Source organism: Papaver somniferum, chromosome 6 (genome assembly GCF_003573695.1).
Source record: "Papaver somniferum cultivar HN1 chromosome 6, ASM357369v1, whole genome shotgun sequence".
NCBI classification, from domain to species: Eukaryota; Viridiplantae; Streptophyta; class Magnoliopsida; order Ranunculales; family Papaveraceae; genus Papaver; species Papaver somniferum.
In genome coordinates, this window is record NC_039363.1 from 163,285,813 (window position 1) to 163,306,334 (window position 20,522).

Consider the following 20,522-nt stretch of genomic DNA (forward strand, 5'->3'; position numbering starts at 1 on the left):
GAAAATAAGCAAGGAAGTATAATTAGATTAGAATACTTATAGAAAACCAATACCAACAAATAAGTATTGAAAACCAAAAAAAAAGTTTGAAACATCGAACTAACTTACACGTGACGAATTCAAATTAAATCAGAATAAAAAAAAAATATGATCCATCAAGTTCTCAATAAGAGCTTCACCTGTTAAAAGAACTTGAAACAAAGAAACAACAAAAGCTACAGGGTATTGACCTCAAACATTGTGCAATAATTGAAACTAAGTTCCAATTCAAATAAGTGCATATCCGTGTAGATGTCATGTCATGATTACCATTAAAAGGGGGATCTGATTGATCCACAATAGACATATTAAATGTAAAATAGTCGATTGATTAAATAAATCTGTTAGTACATATATCCTTTGGGATCCACTGCTTATACTCTTTTAATCCAACCGATGTTAGTCTGAACCTATTTAAGGTTTGATAAACATTGACCAGTCCCTGCTTGATGTATTTGGTACTCCAAGTACAAGAAATTTCAGCAATATTTTTACTGGTTATTTCTTTATGAAGCTAACAAAAATAAAGTTGTTGCTGCAGTTGTTAATGTAGTTTTTTTTCTTACTTTTTTTAGAATCTGTATAGTTTGTTGCAACGATTATTTGATGTACAAAAAAGAGAGAAAGTTCAGTGAGTAAATCATCCCATGTGTCTATTTCATCTAGACTTATTAAATCTAAAATATTCACATTCTGTATATAAAGGCTTGTTCTACTATTTTGCATATCCATGTTGAGCATAGAAAATGATAGAGACCACGCAATTTACCTTCGATAAATGACCATTCATGGCTTTGGATGCAGCAGTAGCATGGATCACTTTTCTGCCTCCTTGCAACATTCTATCTGCAAATTTCCAAAGATAGATTAATCTGATTCGAAGATATAATTAAACTTGCTTAAGGCATCTGGTATCACCAAAGTAACGAATTATACTGAATAATCAAAGAAATTACAGAAAAATATTAAAGGGAGAGATTTTCAGTTACTTTAAAGGCCCCCATTATTAGAATCACCTTCAAAATTAGAGATTACAACACCATTCATTCTCAATGTAGCAAAAACGGTTTGGGTTGAATATGGTGTTGATCCAACCTATAGATAACACCTTTAACATTGACATATGTATTCAGATCTAATTAAATGTGGAAACAAAAATGTCAAAGTACTGCTGGCAATTATTGTGGAATGTATCGCCTTGTGTATGTAAAAAGAACAATGACAAAGAGAGAAATTAAGGCTGGTTAGTTAATCTCCCTGTTAGAGGAGCATAGAAGGAAGCTTTCTAGACTGATTCTTGTAAATGACTCTATAGTGTTCAGGATGATTTTTTTTTTTTTTGAAGCATCGTTCAGGATGATGATTGAACATATGAAGAATACCCCTAATATCACAATTATGACTACAACCCCCACAAACGAAACTATTAAACCCAACTCAAAATTTTCTAACCCTAGAAAATTGCACTCAATCAAAAGATTAAAGCTTAAATTTGTAAGATAATCAAAACTGAAATCACGATTGAAGTGAAATCAATACCGTGAAAATAGAATGAGTGAGTGATTAGATATATATGTACCTGAATGCTAGAAAAACAATGCATCCACTTTAGTAATCGTAAATTGTACTGCACATTGAACATTTTGAGAAGACCCGCAAAAATATTAGTCCAATACAATTGAAAATGAGAACTTTGTTGTTTAGTCCAGTAAACCCGACCAGGGTTACTGGCTAGTTCAGCGGCAAAATATATTTACTCCCTAGTCCAAAAAAGTTTTGAAAAGAGTAAAATTACTCTACTAACCCTAACATATAATATTACGTATATTAATACATATGTTACTACATATGTAGTATGTATATTAGTAGTATGTTTTACTAGTATACTAGTAGTATGTTAGTAACTAGTACTAGTAGTAAAATATGTAGTATCAATACATAACAATTTTTTAATATGTAGTATCAATACATAACATACTACATATCAATATATAACATACTATTTATCAATATGTGATATCAATATATAACATACTACATATCAAACATACTACATACCAATATATAACATACTACATATCAATATGTAGTATCAAATATATAACATACTACATATCAATATGTAGTATCAGTACATAACATAACAATGTTGAACATAACAAATTGATACTACATATTAATATGTAGTATTAATATATAACATATAACATATTTAATATGTAGTATCAATATATAACATATTACTACTAGTACTATACTAGTATACTACATACTACATATGTTAATTACTACATACTACATATGTTATTATACTAGTATACTACATATTAATATTGATACTACGTATTGATATGTAGTATGTTATATATTGATACTACATATTAATATGTTATGTTCAACACTGTCATGTTATGTACTGATACTACATATTGATATGTAGTATGTTATATATTGATACTACATATTGATATGTAGTATGTTATATATTGGTATGTAGTATGTTTTATATGTAGTATGTTATATATTGATACTACATATTGATATGTAGTATGTTATATATTGATATGTAGTATGTTATGTACTACATATTAAAAAATTGTTATGTATTGATACTACATATTTTACTACTAGTAATAGTTACTACTAGTATACTAGTATAGTATAATATAGTGTACTAGTAGTAGTAACTAGTATACTAGTTACTACTAGTATAGTAAAGTAGTTACCTAATTTACTAGTAATAAATTAGTAAGATATTTTTGTTACTGCTAGTATAATATGTAATATCACCGTATTGATATTACTAGTATGTAGGAACATACTACTAGTAACATTTACACGTGTTGATACTAATTAGACCCGGAAGGGTATTTTAGGCATTTAGAAAATACACTTTATAATCTCCACGAAGTTTTTGGACTAGACAATAAGTAATCTAGTCCAAAACATGTTTTTGGACTAGGGAGTAAATGATTTTCACGGGTGGACTAGCCATTAACTGGGTCATGAAAAACTGGACTAAACAATAATTTCTACATTGAAAAATCTTAATTAAAACTAAATTTGAAGAAACCAAAAACTTGGTATGATGAACTGAACATTTTGAAGACTCCTTCTAGAAAGCCCTAACTTTCCGTAAACGAAATTTAAATTACAAAATCAAATATTGGTTTTTATCTGTATGAAGAAAGATAGAAACTTACCTCTTGGGACTGGCGATCTTCAGTGAGATTTAAATCCCTAAACCATCTATTGCGGTATCGAAAAACAATATTTTGGGAAGAAAATATTCAGTGAGATCTGAGCAGATGAAGAATAGAAGTGGACAAATATGGTTTCTTCGCGGATAAAAATGGAAGTTGGTGCAGTTACTCGATGAAAAAAGATTTAGTGGGGTGGTGACTTTCGCATAAAAAAGGTGTAATCAGGGTGTAAACATCTATTTTTCACAATCTATGTGGGTCCACATCAGATTTTTGTGACGTCATAATGAATTAGAATAGAGTATTTGGTTTCAATTATCATCTAGTTAGATTACCGCAGCCTACATTCAAGGCAACAGTCTTATGCGGTCACGCCTGCGTGTTTAGGTTAAAGTTGGGTATGTTAAGAGGTTTAATTTCTTTCATTTTCGGGTTAGTCGGGCTGAAAATTATATTCAATTAAATTATTTATAGTCAGATTTAGCTAAGAATTTTTGCCCCTTTCACTTTACATGCGTAGTCTCCTATTTTGCAGTTTCTTATTCGTTCTTCGTGTCGATATATAAATGAGACATTTATATTTGCATTAGGGAGTCCGTTCGTAATTGTGCAAGTTTCAACGATAATGTCATGTGTGTGCTCATATTGTCACACGTACTATTTATTACTTTTAATTTTTAGGGCTGTGATTTTTTTCTTTTTCTTTTTGACTCTCAAAGGACTTGTGTTTTTCAACCTGTGACATGATGGAAGTGGTGGAAATGGAAACTGAATAAATCCTAACTTCTTTTGCTAAAACATCAACCAAACCAATAAAATCTCTCCTAAGAAAATACGAAAAACAATTTCTAAAACAACCAAATAATGCTTGGAAATCTTTCATGATTCTCCTTGTCATCCAACCTAGATTTGGATTAAACTATTTTAGAGATTCGATCACACTTTTACAGTCACCAACAAAGAAAATATCAGTTGTTTCTCTCATAGACAAAGCCCATCCAGTTGCATCCTTTAAAGCTAAGCATTCTGCTTCTTCTGGTCATGTTGTGGGGCCGGAGGTGGCTCTGGCATGTAAACAGTTGCCATCTTCATCCATAAGGATCGATCTCGTTCCATATCTTCCTGTAAGATAATCAAAAGAAGCATCAATCAGAATTTTTTTTTTGTTTTTTCTTAGCATACTATTCAAAATGGGAAATATAACATCCTCATTTGTGACAGATTCTCTTTTCTTTCTCTTGTTAAGGTAAGAGAAATGAAATTGGATGTCTCTAACCAGCTTTAAAAGGTCTGGTTTTTGGTGCTTAAATATTACATTGGACATGTATTTCCAAATAAATCAGGGAATACAATAGTTGTTTCAGTCAAAACAACATCATGATTTTGAAAAAGACTCGTAATCCAATCCTGAATGGAAAAGAAAGTGGACCCTGCAGTCAAATGAATTAGGCTAAGAGCAACTAAATATTAGAAGCAAATAGACAATTTATAAACAGATGCAAAGCATCCTCCACATGATTAGTATTGCAAAGACAACATAACGGTGAGGCTTAATGATTATATTTAGCCATTCTGCCATTAAGTGGAAGAGCATTTGAATGAAGCTCCCAAAAAAATAATTGTACCCTAGGTTGGCATTTTAGATTCCAAATTGGGTTTGAATCACCTAAGTCTTTAGTCAATGTTTTATACACATACTTCACAGTGGGGACTCCATCCTTTGTATAGATCAACTTAAGCTCATCAGCATCTGCATTGGGAGCTGGAAGAGTTAGGATTTTAGCAACAACATTATGATCAAAATACAAGTTCAAGATCTCAGAATTCCAGTTCCCATCATTAGTGACCAGGTCAACTACTCTAGTAGGTGTTCCTCTTATATAACAATAGGATGTGTAGGGAATTCAATATCGAGAATCCATTTTTCAGACCATATATCTAAGCTATAGGTGAGAGATAAATCCCATAGACAATTATCTTTTAAGATCTCCATGCCTTTTCTCATACTAGCCCATATCCAAGAGATATGAGAACTATTTGAGCTTAATAGTGGGTTGGAAGATTTAAAGTATTTGTTCTTCAGTACCTGAACCCAAAGAGAAGATGGGTTAGACAAAATTCTCCAAGCACGCTTAGTTAACATTGGAAACGCGGGGGTATAACAAATAAATCATGTAAGATGTTCAAGGTAATTTTCACATGATAATCTTTTGACTTAATATTTAGTTTCCAACAAATAAATTATCTCCAACTAAACTCGTCAAGAATATGATGAACATAGTTAAAGCAAAAAGCTTCCAACACATATTTCGAGAAATATATAAGCGAGATAAACTCAGCTCGAAATATCAAATGTGTATAATATAAAAGTTTATACAGCTATACGACTTAGTATCGTTAGAAGATAGAATAAAATAGACTTCTGAGTGATACATAAGTTCTAGTCTCCACATACCTTTTATTGATGAAGTTCCTTCAAGATCCTCAGTAGATCTTTATCTTCAACTGGTGTATGCCGTGAAGTCTAAATCTCAACTACACATTCTATCCTAATCCTAGACATAGCTATAAGTAGACTAGAAATCAAGTATATAGTTTTGATCAACTAAACTTGAAAAACAAGCGGAGGGTAGAGCAAATAAACTTTCACTATCAGAAACTGAAATACAATTAGGGATAATATTAATTAAAAGATGACACAGACTAGTCTTTATAAACTTTCTGATTGTGAGAGAAAGAGATATAACTCTAGATACTATTCTTTGATTGACATTCATTAAGTTGAACTCTCGGAAATGTGTTTAAGTTTGTCCATACAGATTGCCTAAGAAAAAGTTGGTGGTGTATTTTGGTACCCCCACATTTTTACTAATAAACTCCTTTGTCGGGTAAGATCAATCCAATTCAATAACTTAGATTCGGATTCACAGCTATCAAATTCAGATATTGAAAATACCACCAAATGATAGTTTACGATCTAAACGACTTATGATTAAAGTTTTCAAGAGATAAACTAGATCAAAGTCGGATCCTAGCTGTTAGAGCATTGCTCGGTCGAAATCGCATGCGTTTCTATCTCAAGCATGTTTGTCAATGTTAGTGATCAAAACTATAAGTCTTGATTTCTAGCCTATATAGCTAAAGGTCTTGGACTAGGATAGAAAGTGTAGTTGAGCTCAAGACTCCATGGCAATCATCATACAAGACGAAGGACTACTCAAGGAACTGGTGGAACTTCATCGAATAAAAGGTATGCGGAGACTTGAACTTATATGTCACTCAAAAGTCTATTTACTCTATCTCCTATTCTTGAGACAAAAGTCGTTTTGATATATAGACTTTCATTATACATATTTGCTATTTCGAGCCGAGTTTAACTCGCCTATCTATTCTCGAAATATGTGTTGGTAAGCTTTCGCTTTAGCCAAATTCATCTTTACCTAGTGACGAATGTCATGTTATGTTTCAATCAATTTGAAAATTGCTCGGACGAAAAATGGTATGTGAATAACGGCTATATAACGTCCTCCGAGAATGTTTTAATGATTGAAATGAGAGTTTAGATTACATAACCATTGGTAGGATATAAGCATTGTTGTGGAAACACATATATGTATAAGTCCTTATTCCTTGAACCAAAGTTTGCGAACTTTGTTGATCAAGAGAAACGAAATGTGGCGTGAGCCAAGTCCGCGAACTCAGTCCATGAACTGGCGGAGATTCTCGGCCCGAGAATTTCTGCTGGAGTTTCTGAACTCCTTCTGTGAGCTTAAGTCCGCGAACCCAGTCCGCGAACTTGAGTAGGTTATATCTAAAATCGGTTGTTCTTGAACTCATGTTTATATAAACTAAGGAATGCTTTTGCAAACCGTGGCTATAAAGTTCATGAACCGATTCGAGTGAATCAAATTGTTTTTGCTTCGATTGTGTCTTCTGAAGTTACATAATATCTAAGCAATTGAAAAACTCTCTAACTAGTTCATTTGAGTCATTTGGACTAGTTATGGTGAAGAAGAATATGGTGGATATGAAAGTAATCATATGGCTAACCATTTTGTTAACTATTGTTGAACCAACAAATGTTAATGTTTGGGAACGGTTACATAAACCCAAAATTGGACATTTCATTTGTGTGTAACAAGCTAAGGTTTCGATCCAACGGTTGAGAAATATTAGCTTGAATCTAATCAGGTTTTCATCTAACGGTGAATATTGAATACTTTGTTACCAAGCTAACATTGATTGCAAACCCTGATTTGAAAGACTATATAAGGGAGAACTCTAGCAATTGGGAAACCTAATCCCCACACCTTACGTGTGATACTAGTTGCATGAGCTAGAGTCGATTCTCCTTTAACCTTTGGTTTCTTCTTCTAAACCAGGTAACGACTTAAAGACTTCATTGGGATTGTGAAGCCAGACCGATACTACTTTTCTTGTAGTTGTGTGATCTGATCTTGTTGTTTCTATCATTTTCAGTACAATTGTAATAATTGGCTTGAGATTTATATCTCCGATAGTCAAGATAGAAAAGTAATCACAAACACTTTGTCTCATTGTTTGTCATTCCACAATATCTTTTTTCGCTGCGTCGATTAAGATTATTGTGAGGTGATTGATAATACCAGACTGTTCTTGGGAATATAAGTCAGGGTTATCAATTGGTTCATGTTCACCTTGATTTATCAAAAGACGGAACAAAACCCGTAGGTATATTCGTGGGAGACGGATTTATCTATTACCATAGACTTTTCTGTGTGATACAAATTTGTTTATTAAAGTCTTCGACTTTGGGTCGTAGCAAATCTTAGTTGTGGGTGAGATCAACTAAGGGAATCAAGTGCGTAGCATCCTACTGGTATCAGAGACGTAGGAGTATAACTGTACCTTGGATCAGTGTGAGATTGATGGGGTTCAACTACAGTCCAGACCGAAGTTAGTTTGGAGTAGGCTAGTGTCTTTAGCGGCTTAATACAATGTGTGTTCAATGTGGACTAGGTCCCGGGGTTTTTCTGCATTTGCGGTTTCCTCGTTAACAAAATTCTGGTGTCTGTGTTATTTCTTTTCTGCATTATATTTGTTTATATAATTGAAATATCACAGGTTATGCGTTGTTCAATCAATTAGAAAATCAGACCTTTTGGTTGTTGATTTAAATTGATTGATACTTGGATATTGGTCTTTGGTACCATCCAAGTTATCTCTCTTTGATAAAGTCTCGCAGATTTCTATTTTCTTGAGTAAAGATCAAATCGAGAGATTGAGATATAAACTCTTTGATATACTTTTTATCTAGATTGAGTCTGACTGTCTAGTTGATTCTCTAGAAAGTATATTGGAGTTTGTCCATACAGATTGTTAATCGAATTGTTGGGCGTGGTTGTTGTACCTCTGTTTTTTCAATTGGTATCAGAGCGGGCAAACACGTTTAAAAGACCTTACAAGTCTGTGTTTGTGGTAATCTGAGTCTGAGGACAGAATCTCTGACATATACACATACTAAGATGTCTTCTAAAGCTTTTAACTATGCCAAATGTCTTGGGAATACCTCAAAGGATTACACCTTAGTTGATTCTTCCAATCCCGAGGTAAGAAGATTGTTCCATCTTGTGTCAACAATTCTCTCTCCGATGAGACATTGGGCACTATGGAAAAAGATGAAATGAAGCTCACTAGAATTTCAAAAAATTCTACTGAGATCATTGATTTTCAGGATCATGATCAGCTTATTGATGAATTTGAAAAGTCTCTTGATCGAGAACATGAACTTTATAGCATCATTGAGTCCTTCTCTAAGAAAATTGAAAAACTTCTCCAAGAAACTACTCTACAGCGTGAAAAGATTAGTGTTCTTGAGGATATTGTTAAGGAAGACTCAGCTAGAGAGAAACGTTTGATCGAGACGCATTCATCAGAGCTTAACAGGCTTCGTGTAGAAGAAGAGAAACTAGAAGCATACCTTACTCCAGCCGATGAACAGTGCAGATCCTTGGAAAAGGAAAACTCTGTCTTAAGGAGAAACTCTTCTGTTCAAACTAATTCTGATGGATCATAGTACATGAAGGAACTTCCAGAAGAAGGTTGTGTCAAGAAAGGTTTACATAACTTGCGATCTTCTCATATGCCTATGAAGTTAAAACAGTTGCCGTTTATTACTTCTCTTCCACAAACCTGTACATTTTGTGGGAAAAATAATCACTATGATATCCATTGTTTTGCCAGAAGGAAACAAATTTCTAAACTTCATAATTTGCTTCTCTCCACTATCAATGGAACAAATAGTCGGTCGACTACTGCAGTGAATCACATGCCCACATAAAACCAGAAACCTTATAAACATGACCTCTTTCCTAGAAATCATCACAGTGTTCAAATGCATTCGAGTGGTATAAATTCTTGTGCTAATGATAAAAGCATTCCCTGTGTTTATAAGACTGTTTCTGGTAAATCTAAGTCTAGAAGATGGATCCCTCTCTATCCTGATCCTCTTGAACCAGTTGCAAGAGGTCCTAGATTTAGTCGTCCTCAGAGAAAGCCTTCTGACGGATATGATAAACACACCGTGTTTTACTCTTCTGGGATGAAAGACAACCGAAGAAAGGCGAAGAACACGAATACCAAACTGTCAGATGATATATACAACTCCTTTCTCGATGATCATAGTGGGATTAATTTCCACTCTACCACCTGACTCTAGGTATTCTTTTCCTTGTTTCTAACTTAAGAGGTGCAAGGAAATTTATTGATAAATACTCAAGTATGTCGTATATTATTTCAGTTTGGGTTTTTGTGCGATTTTTTGTGCTAACAGTCCACAAACGTCCGCGTTCTCCTCTTGAGAGTTCTTAGGGTTTCCAAAAACAAGAGTTTTCTTCCCTGTTTACATACACATATATATTACTCTATATTGTGTCTTGTCATCCCTAACAAGAAATTATATGGAGAACTCTGCAAAATCTCAAGAGATTGTGCATCTTGATATGGAGGAAGACGCTCAAGGACGGGAGTCAATTCAAGAGCTGGTTCTAAGGAAGATGCTTGAAAGAAAGGATCACAACTCATGGATTGATGATTCTGTCAAGGATTTGATTCGTGTTCAGAACGATTCAAAGGTCGAGTTTGCAAATCTTCAACTGCAAATAAACCAACTCTTGGATGGTCATACCAGAATCCTTGCTAATCAGAATATTCTGATACGGAATCAAAAGAAGCTCATCATGGACTGCGCCAAGGCTAGACAGCTTGCTCGGATTGTTGACGCAAAGTTAGTGTTCTAACTCACGAACATGGTGTGTCCACGGTCAAGAGAATAAAGGAAATCAGTGATACCTTCTTTGATGGATTCATTGAAAGATATGAGGTTCTCAAGGAACTTTGATTTTCTTCTTTTTTACCTAGTAAATCTTCTTTTTTCTTGTTTTTGTTAGAAGGATAACTAGAGTTTGGAATAGCCGTTATTATGGTTGCACATAGCTATGTCCAACATTTTCATCTTCATGTTTTTAGATTTATTGGTTTAAATTCTAAATTTGTTTGGAAGATGATTTTTGCAGTATTAATCTTTATGGTTTTATATATTGCAATATTGTTATGGGATATATGTGTTTACGTCCGTGAACTTTGACTGTCCCATATCTTGTCAAAAGTAAAGTCTTTCGTATGTCGATATGCATGTATTGATAAAAGAATGAATGGACTTTTGACAAATACCAAAGTTAAGCCTATATTGTCAATTATTGATGGAAGATAGGTTAAAATCTTTTGTTTCAAGGATTATGTCTATTGTATGTCATTTTGCAAATGGTGATGGAAAATATAATGAGTCCTTGATTATTCCACGGTATTAGGTCGATCTCCGATCCACAATTTTTGTGTATATACTGTGTTTTTCCATAAGGTGTCTTATGTTAAGCCTTATCGACTGAGTTATTATTGGCCTAGGTGTTGCTTTGTGAGGTACTTTATGTCGAGCATTTTTGAACTAAATTAATCATCTTGTTTGGTTATTTAGTTATGACTCCATAAGTCTTCTTATGTTTGAGCGTTTTTGACTGGGTTGATTATTTTCATGATTAACTTAGTCATTTCTCCATAGATTCTCTTATGTCGAGTATGACCAATTAAATTGATTACTTTTGTGATTAGTTTGGTTGTGTATTCCAATCGAATTAATCATTGGTTCTCTTGTGGTTAATTTAATTGAGTACTTTGGATTCAAATTCATACTTGTATATGATTTGTTATGTCCAAAAAAATCCTTCTTTTCCTTCGAAATTAAGGTCACTCTTGTTGTTCTTTCGGGAATGACATATAATGGGGGAGAGTTCTTCTTGAACTTGCGCTTAATTGCCAAATATTTGTGGGGAGTGCGGCTGTGGAATATTATAGGGGTTATCTTGTATCTTTAAACTCCTTGATGAATGCATTTAGCTTCAGCTTTATGATTGCATCCAAATAAGATGATATGTGTTTCTTTCTTTTGGTCATGAAATGTCTCTTTCGGAAATTTCATTAGGATCCCGTTCTTGTACCTTTGCCAATTTTATTGACAAAAGGGGGAGAATTAATATGTAGTTCACACTACAAATACATATGGTTTTCGGATCATTATGTAAGGGGGAGTGGTTTCCATGTGAGATGGAGTATTGACTAAGGGGGAGTGATACATATCACCATAGTGTTGTTGTTGAAGTTGTTATACAGTTGTACTTGGACACTGTGTAATGATACTATAACACTGTATAACAATGATTGAGAACTATTGTTTTCTTGTTGTTATATCTACGAATTTTCAACAAGGATGATGCTAAACTTACAACCTTTGGGATCATTGGAGTACTTGTAAGTGACGAATATTTCGAGTAATGTTGAAGATTAGGCATGTGGAATAGGAGCTACAAAAGTTAATTTATTTATTTTTTCTATTCCATATGTATTAATAGTTTTGTCACTAAAATTGACAAAGAGGGAGATTGTTAGAGCATTGCTTGGTCAAACTCGCATGCGTTGCTATCTCAAGCATGTTTGTCAATGTTAGTGATCAAAACTATAAGTCTTGATTTCTAGCCTATATAGCTAAAGGTCTCGGACTAGGATAGAAAGTGTAGTTGAGCTCAAGACTCCATGGCAATCATCATACAAGACGAAGGACTACTCAAGGAACTGGTGGACCTTCATCGACTAAAAGGTATGCGGAGACTTGAAATTATATGTCACTCAAAAGTCTATTTACTCTATCTCCTATTCTTGAGACAAAAGTCGTTTTGATATATAGACTTTCATTATACATATTTGCTATTTCGAGACGAGTTTAACTTGCCTATCTATTCTCGAAATATGTGTTGGTAAGCTTTCGCTTTAGCCAAATTCATCTTTACCTAGTGACGAATGTCATGTTATGTTTCAATCAATTTGAAAATTGCTCGGACGAAAAATGGTCTGTGAATAACGGCTATATAACGTCCTCCGAGAATGTTTCAATGATTGAAATGAGAGTTTAGATTACATAACCATTGGTAGGATATAAGCATTGTTGTGGAAACACATATATGTATAAGTCCTTATTCCTTGAACCAAAGTTTGCGAACTTTGTTGATCAAGAGAAACGGAATGTGGCGTGAGCCAAGTCCGCGAACTCAGTCCGTGAACTAGCGGAGATTCTCGGCCCGAGAATTTCTGCTGGAGTTTCTGAACTCCTTCTGTGAGCTTAAGTCCGCGAACCCAGTCCGCGAACTTGAGTAGGTTATATCTAAAATCGGTTGTTCTTGAACTCATGTTTATCTAAACTAAGGAATGCTTTTGCAAACCGTGGCTATAAAGTTCATGAACCGATTCGAGTGAATCAAATTGTTTTTGCTTCGATTGTGTCTTCTGAAGTTACATAATATCTAAGCAATTGAACAACTCTCTAACTAGTTCATTTGAGTCATTTGGACTAGTTATGGTGAAGAAGAATATGGTGGATATGAAAGTAATCATATGGCTAACCATTTTGTTAACTATTGTTGAACCAACAAATGTTAATGTTTGGGAACGGTTAAATAAACCCAAAATTGGACATTTCATTTGTGTGTAACAAGCTAAGGTTTCGATCCAACGGTTGAGAAATATTAGCTTGAATCTAATCAGGTTTTCATCTAACGGTGAATATTGAATACTTTGTTACCAAGCTAACATTGATTGCAAACCCTGATTTGAAAGACTATATAAGGGAGAACTCTAGCAACTGGGAAACCTAATCCCCACACCTTACGTGTGATACTAGTTGCATGAGCTAGAGTCGATTCTCCTTTAACCTTTGGTTTCTTCTTCTAAACCAGGTAACGACTTAAAGACTTCATTGGGATTGTGAAGCCAAACCGATACTACTTTTCTTGTAGTTGTGTGATCTGATCTTGTTGTTTCTATCGTTTTGAGTACAATTGTAATAATTGGCTTGAGATTTATATCTCCGATAGGCAAGATAGAAAAGTAATCACAAACACTTTGTCTCATTGTTTGTCATTCCACAATATCTTTTTTCACTGCGTCGATTAAGATTAGTGTGAGATTGATTGGGGTTCAACTACAGTCCAGACCGAAGTTAGTTTGGAGTAGGCTAGTGTCTGTAGCGGCTTAAAAAATACAGTGTGTGTTCAATCTGGACTAGTTCCCGGGGTTTTTCTGCATTTGCGGTTTCCTCTTTAACAAAATTCTGGTGTCTGTGTTATTTCTTTTCTGCATTATATTTGTTTATATAATTGAAATATCACAGGTTGTGCGTTGTTCAATCAATTAGAATATCCGACCTTTTGGTTGTTGATTTAAATTGATTGACACTTGGATATTGGTCTTTGGTACCATCCAAGTTATCTATCTTTGATAAAGACTCGTAGATTTCTATTTGCTTGAGTAAAGATCAAATCGAGAGATTGAGATATAAACTCTTTGATATACTTGTTATCTATATTGAGTCTGACTGTCTAGTTAATTCTCTAGAAAGTATACTGGAGTTTTCCCATACAGATTTCTAATCGAATTGTTGTGTGTGGTTGTTGTACCCCCACTCTTTCACCAGCCGATCAAGATGTGTGCACAAAATTAACCAGATACAAAAACTAAATAGATAAATCTTATTCGTCTTCAAATCTTCGATTATCTTGAAAGTACCTGCACATAGAAACTTGAATCCTCTTGTGATCAATCACGCACAGAACAGAGTCTGTTAACAATGGATTATTACAAGATGTCTTTATATTTGATAATAGTTCTAAAGATCTCGTCGATACCTTAATCTAGTTTGAGTGACCCTTATCTCAAAAGAGAGGGCTCTCAAGAATAATCAATTTAGGTGCAATCAAAGTTTCAACAACCATTAGTCAATCAAATCAATAATCGAAAGTTTCCCACCAACGGTACTCGTAGAGCTTCTTGATCCCACAAAAGTATTTAAACGAGCGATCGTAAGAGATTTCGCCTAATTAGGTTACTTTCATCTCCGAATAGACTACTCCACCAGAAACAATACGAATGAAGTTTTTCTGCTCTTAGGACAGTTTGCAAGAAACTCAAGTATTTATAGAGCACGGTTGCTTGAACTACAAAGAAATTCCCAAACCAAAAGATTCTCAAGATATGCAATAAGTACTAATTTCAGTATTCTTATTTATAATTGATGTCAAACAATTTTTTCGAAATCTCTCATAGAAAATTTATATTATTAGTTTGGCACATTAACTAATAATCATTTTCTAGAGTATATACTTTAATTGCTAGTAATTAAAACATATAAAATCGAAAATCATAATTAAATGCTTTTCAATTGTTTCAGTTTGGGATCACCTTGAGCGTCAAGGAATATCTTTGAAAAATTAATGATAAGAAACCATCGGGGGTTAGCTTAGTTGGCCAGGAGTCTGACTCTCAAATAAGAGGTCAGCAGTTCGAGTCTCCGCTCAAACGTAATTATACTAACTTTAACTTGGGTTTCAGACGGGCCGAGTTTGCTCAGTAGGGAGTAAGCCGGTGGCTACGGTGCCAGGGGACAGGACGGGCCTATGCCGCAACATCAAAAATAAAAAATTAATAATAATGATAAGAGTTTTGCACATGTTCAAATAATGTCGACATCTAGAAGTTTCCTATCTTAGCAAAACCTAATTCTAAATTCACACACAATACAAAAAAAATATGTGAATTTTGGAAACTCGGTTTTGCTCTTGGGAACGGTTCTACCATGACTCCCAAACTAAGTTAGGATCGGCTATACCATGACTCCCAATATAGGTTATGACCAGTTATACCTTGTTTCCTAATACTAGTTAGGATTGGTTATACCATGTCACTAGATGTAGGCCATGAACGGTTCTACCTTGTCTCCCAATAGTAGTTAGGATCGGTTATACCTTGTCACATAATATAGGTTATGACCGGTTATTCCTTGATTATCAACGTAAGTTAAGATTGGTTCTACCTTGTCATCTTGCATTGGTCATCCAAATATTCTTCAATGAAAAACCATATACTTCCTTAAACCAATGTAATAATACATAGTTTCCTAGGATGAAATCATACCTATATCCCACACATAATCAAGTAAGTAAATACATAGATTATATTGATGTCTTATTTACGAAGCTCAAAAGATAAGCGTTATACTTTGTAATTCAATATAATTCCTTGATGCCTTGATCATAATGCTATGACCAAGTCTAATCACTAGAGGGTTATAAATATAGCTTCGGATGTTAAGTTTTCTATATAAAGTGACTTGAAAGATACGTTAGTAATGGAAACAAGTTGAGTCATATTACTAACTTTAAGTGGAACGATGATGTCTTCGTTGTAGTTTTTACTTCTTCACAGTCTTCGGAATAATACTTGTAAGTCTCAACATTCCTAGACTTTCTAGTCTAACCTAAACGAAGGTGACTATAGTAATTAATCAAGCGACTCTAGATGAGTTTTGATACTGTTAGTGCATAGCTCGGTCAACCTCGCATGCGTTGCTATATCAAGCATGTTTGTAAATGTTAGTGATCAAAACTATAAAGTCTTGATTTCTAGCCTATTAGCTAAGTCTCGGACTAGGATAGGAAAAGTGTAGTTGAGCTCAAGGACTTCATGGTGATTCAACGACAACGACGAAGATCTACACCAAGGAACCGTGGAACTTCATCAACAAAAAGGTATGTGAAGACTTGAACTTATCTATCACTCGAAAGTCTATCTATTATTCTCATACTTATTATGATACAAAAGTCGTATGCTATATAGACTAGATCATATACACTTGATATTTCGAGCTGAGTATTCATTGCTTATCTTTTACTCGAAATCATGTGTTGGTAAAGCATTTCGCTTTGATCAGGTTTATCTTCACCTAGTGACGAAAGTCATGAAAGTTTCAATCACTTTGGAAATTGCTGTGAAGAGAAAGGTATGTTGTTCTTCATGACTGAATATCGCCCTCTGAGAATGTTTCAATGATTGAAATGAGAGTTTAGATTACATAACCATGTATTCCTTGAACTGAAGTTTTCGAACTTTGTTGATCAAGAGAAATCGGTAGGATTGTGAAATTGGCTTTGCCAAGTCCGCGAACCCAGTCCACAGACTCAGTCCGCGAACTGACGGAAGTTCTCGACCGAGAATTTCTGCTGGGATTTCCAGAACTCGTTTGTGTGCTAAGTCCGCGAACCCAGTCCGCGAACTGACGGAAGTTCTCAACCCGAGAATTTCTGCTGAGTTTGGAAAACTCAACCGATTAACTTAAGTCCGCGAACTTGTTTGTGAGCTTAAGAGGTTATGATCTAAAAATGTGCTCTGAACATAAAACATTAATTATTAAGTAATTCTTTATGCAAACCGTGGCTATAATGTTCATGAGCCGATTCTAATCGAATCGAATCATCTTTGTTTCAATTGTGTCTTGTGTAGTTACATAAGATCTCATAGCAATTGAACAACTCTTAACTAGTTCATTTGATTCAATTGAACTAGTTATGGTGAAGAAGAACATGATTAATATGAGATGCTCATATGGTTGACTGTTTATAATATTGAAAGTGGTAGTAAAAGTTCGTTGCTCGGACTTGTAAAGATTTAAAAATAAAAATATATGCACAATATTTGTCACAATGGGCGAGAGGTACTGGGACTAATGATTCGGCCAATTTTCATAACATAGGGCTCAATGATTTATTCTCAACAATAATCGCTCAAAACATAAATTATATGGACTCTTATTTTGCCAAAGTAGATTTTCAAAACATTGATTGTAAGTCCTAAGCATGATGTATCAAAACACCTAAGCCAAGCATACATCATCAAATTAAATAACAACCAATTAATTCAAATCATATTTCAATTTTAAATTAATGCAAAAGTCTTAAAAAGAATTAATGAAATTACCCCAAGTATGAAGTTTGGCCTCCTCCGTCGTCTCAGTGTTGGGTTTTAGCTAATCATAGTAAAAATGCTCTCAAAATAATTATTTATTGCTCAAAAATTGGTTTACAAATGATGAAAAGGTGTAAAACAATTGAACAGAAAAATCGCAACAGAAATAACTGTTGCAAAGGCGTTGTTCAGCTGTTACAAGAAGAACGATAAATGATAACTGCTGTTGTACGACGAACTACGACCCACGAGTGTGCGTCTTAGACACTGTTGATAAACGACTGCTGCTGCGAGTCCGTTCTTCGTGTTCTTCATCTTCATCAATGGCAGCAGCAGCAGCAGAGAGAAATCATGGTTCTCGATTCTGCAGCGTTCCTTCTCTCCTCCCAACTCTCAACACCCCTTCTACATCACCCTAAGAGACTATTTATACCCATATCACGCATTGAATCTCGTCATAACTCCAAATAATCTTCATTGAACACAAATATTTTCCACGGGCAATAATTTCTATATTTTGTTTCTCCACGCGTTTCTGAGATGTTTCGATCATTCCAATATCTTCTAAATATGTATATGAATCCTCAGAATTATTTTTATTGCCTTTAGTCTCCTTTAATTTCCATAAATCAACTTGAAACCCTATTTTCCTTTTTTTAACTGTTGTGAAAAATATCCGGCGATTTTGCCCAACTCAGGCCATTCCAACACTCAAAATATATTCATATACCCATAAGGAGTCTATCCCTTGAATTTCAGCTCTTTAGTCTACTCATAAACCTTTCAAATCATGCCCGTAAATTCTGCCAGTGTGTGTGAAATAATTTTCCCGCCAAAAATATTTTCAAATTCTGGGAAGAAAGTGACCTCCCCCTAATCCATTCATGGAGTCCCTTTAGCAATTGGGGCTGAAATAGTAATTTTTGGGGCTGAAACAGTAATTTTTCTGGGTTCCTCCGGGACATTTCTGGGGTTCTTCCGGTGCATTTCTGGGGTGCCTACGATACATTTCTCTGGGGTGTAAAACACTGCTTTTTGAGCCCATTTCGCCGCAAGGGCTTATTTATCTAAAAATTCCTACAAAGACATAAAAGAACACAATAAATACAAAATTGAGCACTAACAATACATACAATAGAGACATATTAGACACATAAATGCGTCTATCAACACCCCCAAACTTATTATTTGCTAGTCCTCGAGCAAAATTTATTCTTGAAAAGTGACCGAGTTAATCTCGGGTGGGTTTATCAGAGGTGTACCCACAAAAACCAATACTCCAGACCCTAGATATCTACGCAGAACCTTGGAAAGCACTAAAGAACCTCCTTGGTTGGCATACAATTGTTGACTCTAAGAGGAAGAACCCTGATGCGAAATTCCAATTGATGTACACGAGTTTGCACTCAAGCATACTAAAATTCATATAAGTGACAGAGCTCTACTAAGATAGTTTCACGATGGACATCATACTCAGAGTCAGACTAATCACATGAAAAGATTAAGAAGACGGAAAAAGAAAAATGTAGATGGTTGAAAAGTGAACGGTGTTTCCCATATCTGTCTGAAGGCCTCTGCCAAGGTGAACCTAACCTAAATGACTGAGATACCGGTCTGACTAATATTAACACACTGGCATATACAAGGGAACCAGTGGTCAATAACTTAAATCTAGATCAACAAACTGGCAAATACAAGGGAACCAGCAGTTGACTACACATAACAATAACCTTTTTTTTTTAAACTTAACGGCATGAATAGATCTTTTTGATCCAAGCGCATGCTTCTTGTCAGCAGATTACACGATAGTTCCCACGGGTCCTGCATTCCACGCTTGCTTAGGCGACGGAAACAGGGAGAACACACACATATTGCTATCCAAGTGTTAGTATTTATTCCGATTGGTCTACTGGTCTGGTCTAAATTTTTTTTTTTTTTTTTTTTTGAAAAGGTAACTCAGTCACTCTATTTCACCCTAGCAAAGGTAACAACTTGAATCGCGTGCCCCACCAAATCACTTGAAGTAAAAGAAAACTAAAAATAGAAAGTGAAAAGGACTCGACGAGATATGGCGAAACTATCATGTTAATTCTAACACCTGAGCTCTGTGCTTTTATGAATAGACTCTATAAATGTTTCCATCTAGTCAGATTGGTTCCTCAACTCCTAAAACAAAAATGTTTGCATCCACTTAGATTGGTTAGTGCCATCCTAAATACGCATAAATCTCTAGGCTCTGGAGCGTATTTATTTATTATGCAATTAAAAAGTTTCTCCCATACCCCCAAACTTAAATCTAACATTGTCCTCAATGTTCTAAAGATGAAATTAAAAGCATGCACAAGGAGAGACAGTTATTATTTGAAGCAAAAGAGTGAAGGAAGGATATTACCGGGTTGCATGAGATTGGGTTACCTCCCAAGAAGTGCTAAGTTTATAGTCTTCAACCATACTAAGAAAGGTTTAATCACCTCGAATCATATAGCAATAGCCGAAATAATTGTGGGTTATCGAAACCAAATAGAGCTATCACAAGTAAAAGGAATCTACAACAAGCCAAGAAAATGAACATGTACTACATACCCTTATCTAGTTTCCTGATTAAGATACCTATGTCCCATTGTGGTTCAGGTTCAGGTTCTATGAAAGGATCTTGATAGAAAATTTTCATTGGATGCACTTCCTCATAGCTAAGATCCAACAGTTCAGGTTTAAAAGTCTGGAAAAACTCAATTAAAAATAATAACAACCTGAATAAATGGGGATCCTTAAAGTCAATCAGATTTGACTTACACAGCTGACCACAAAGAGAGTGGTGGTCTTCCTTAAACAGATGTGTCGACCCTAATCTCCTAAAGTAATTAGGTTTAGTCTCAAAACTTAATAATTGACACATCTGAA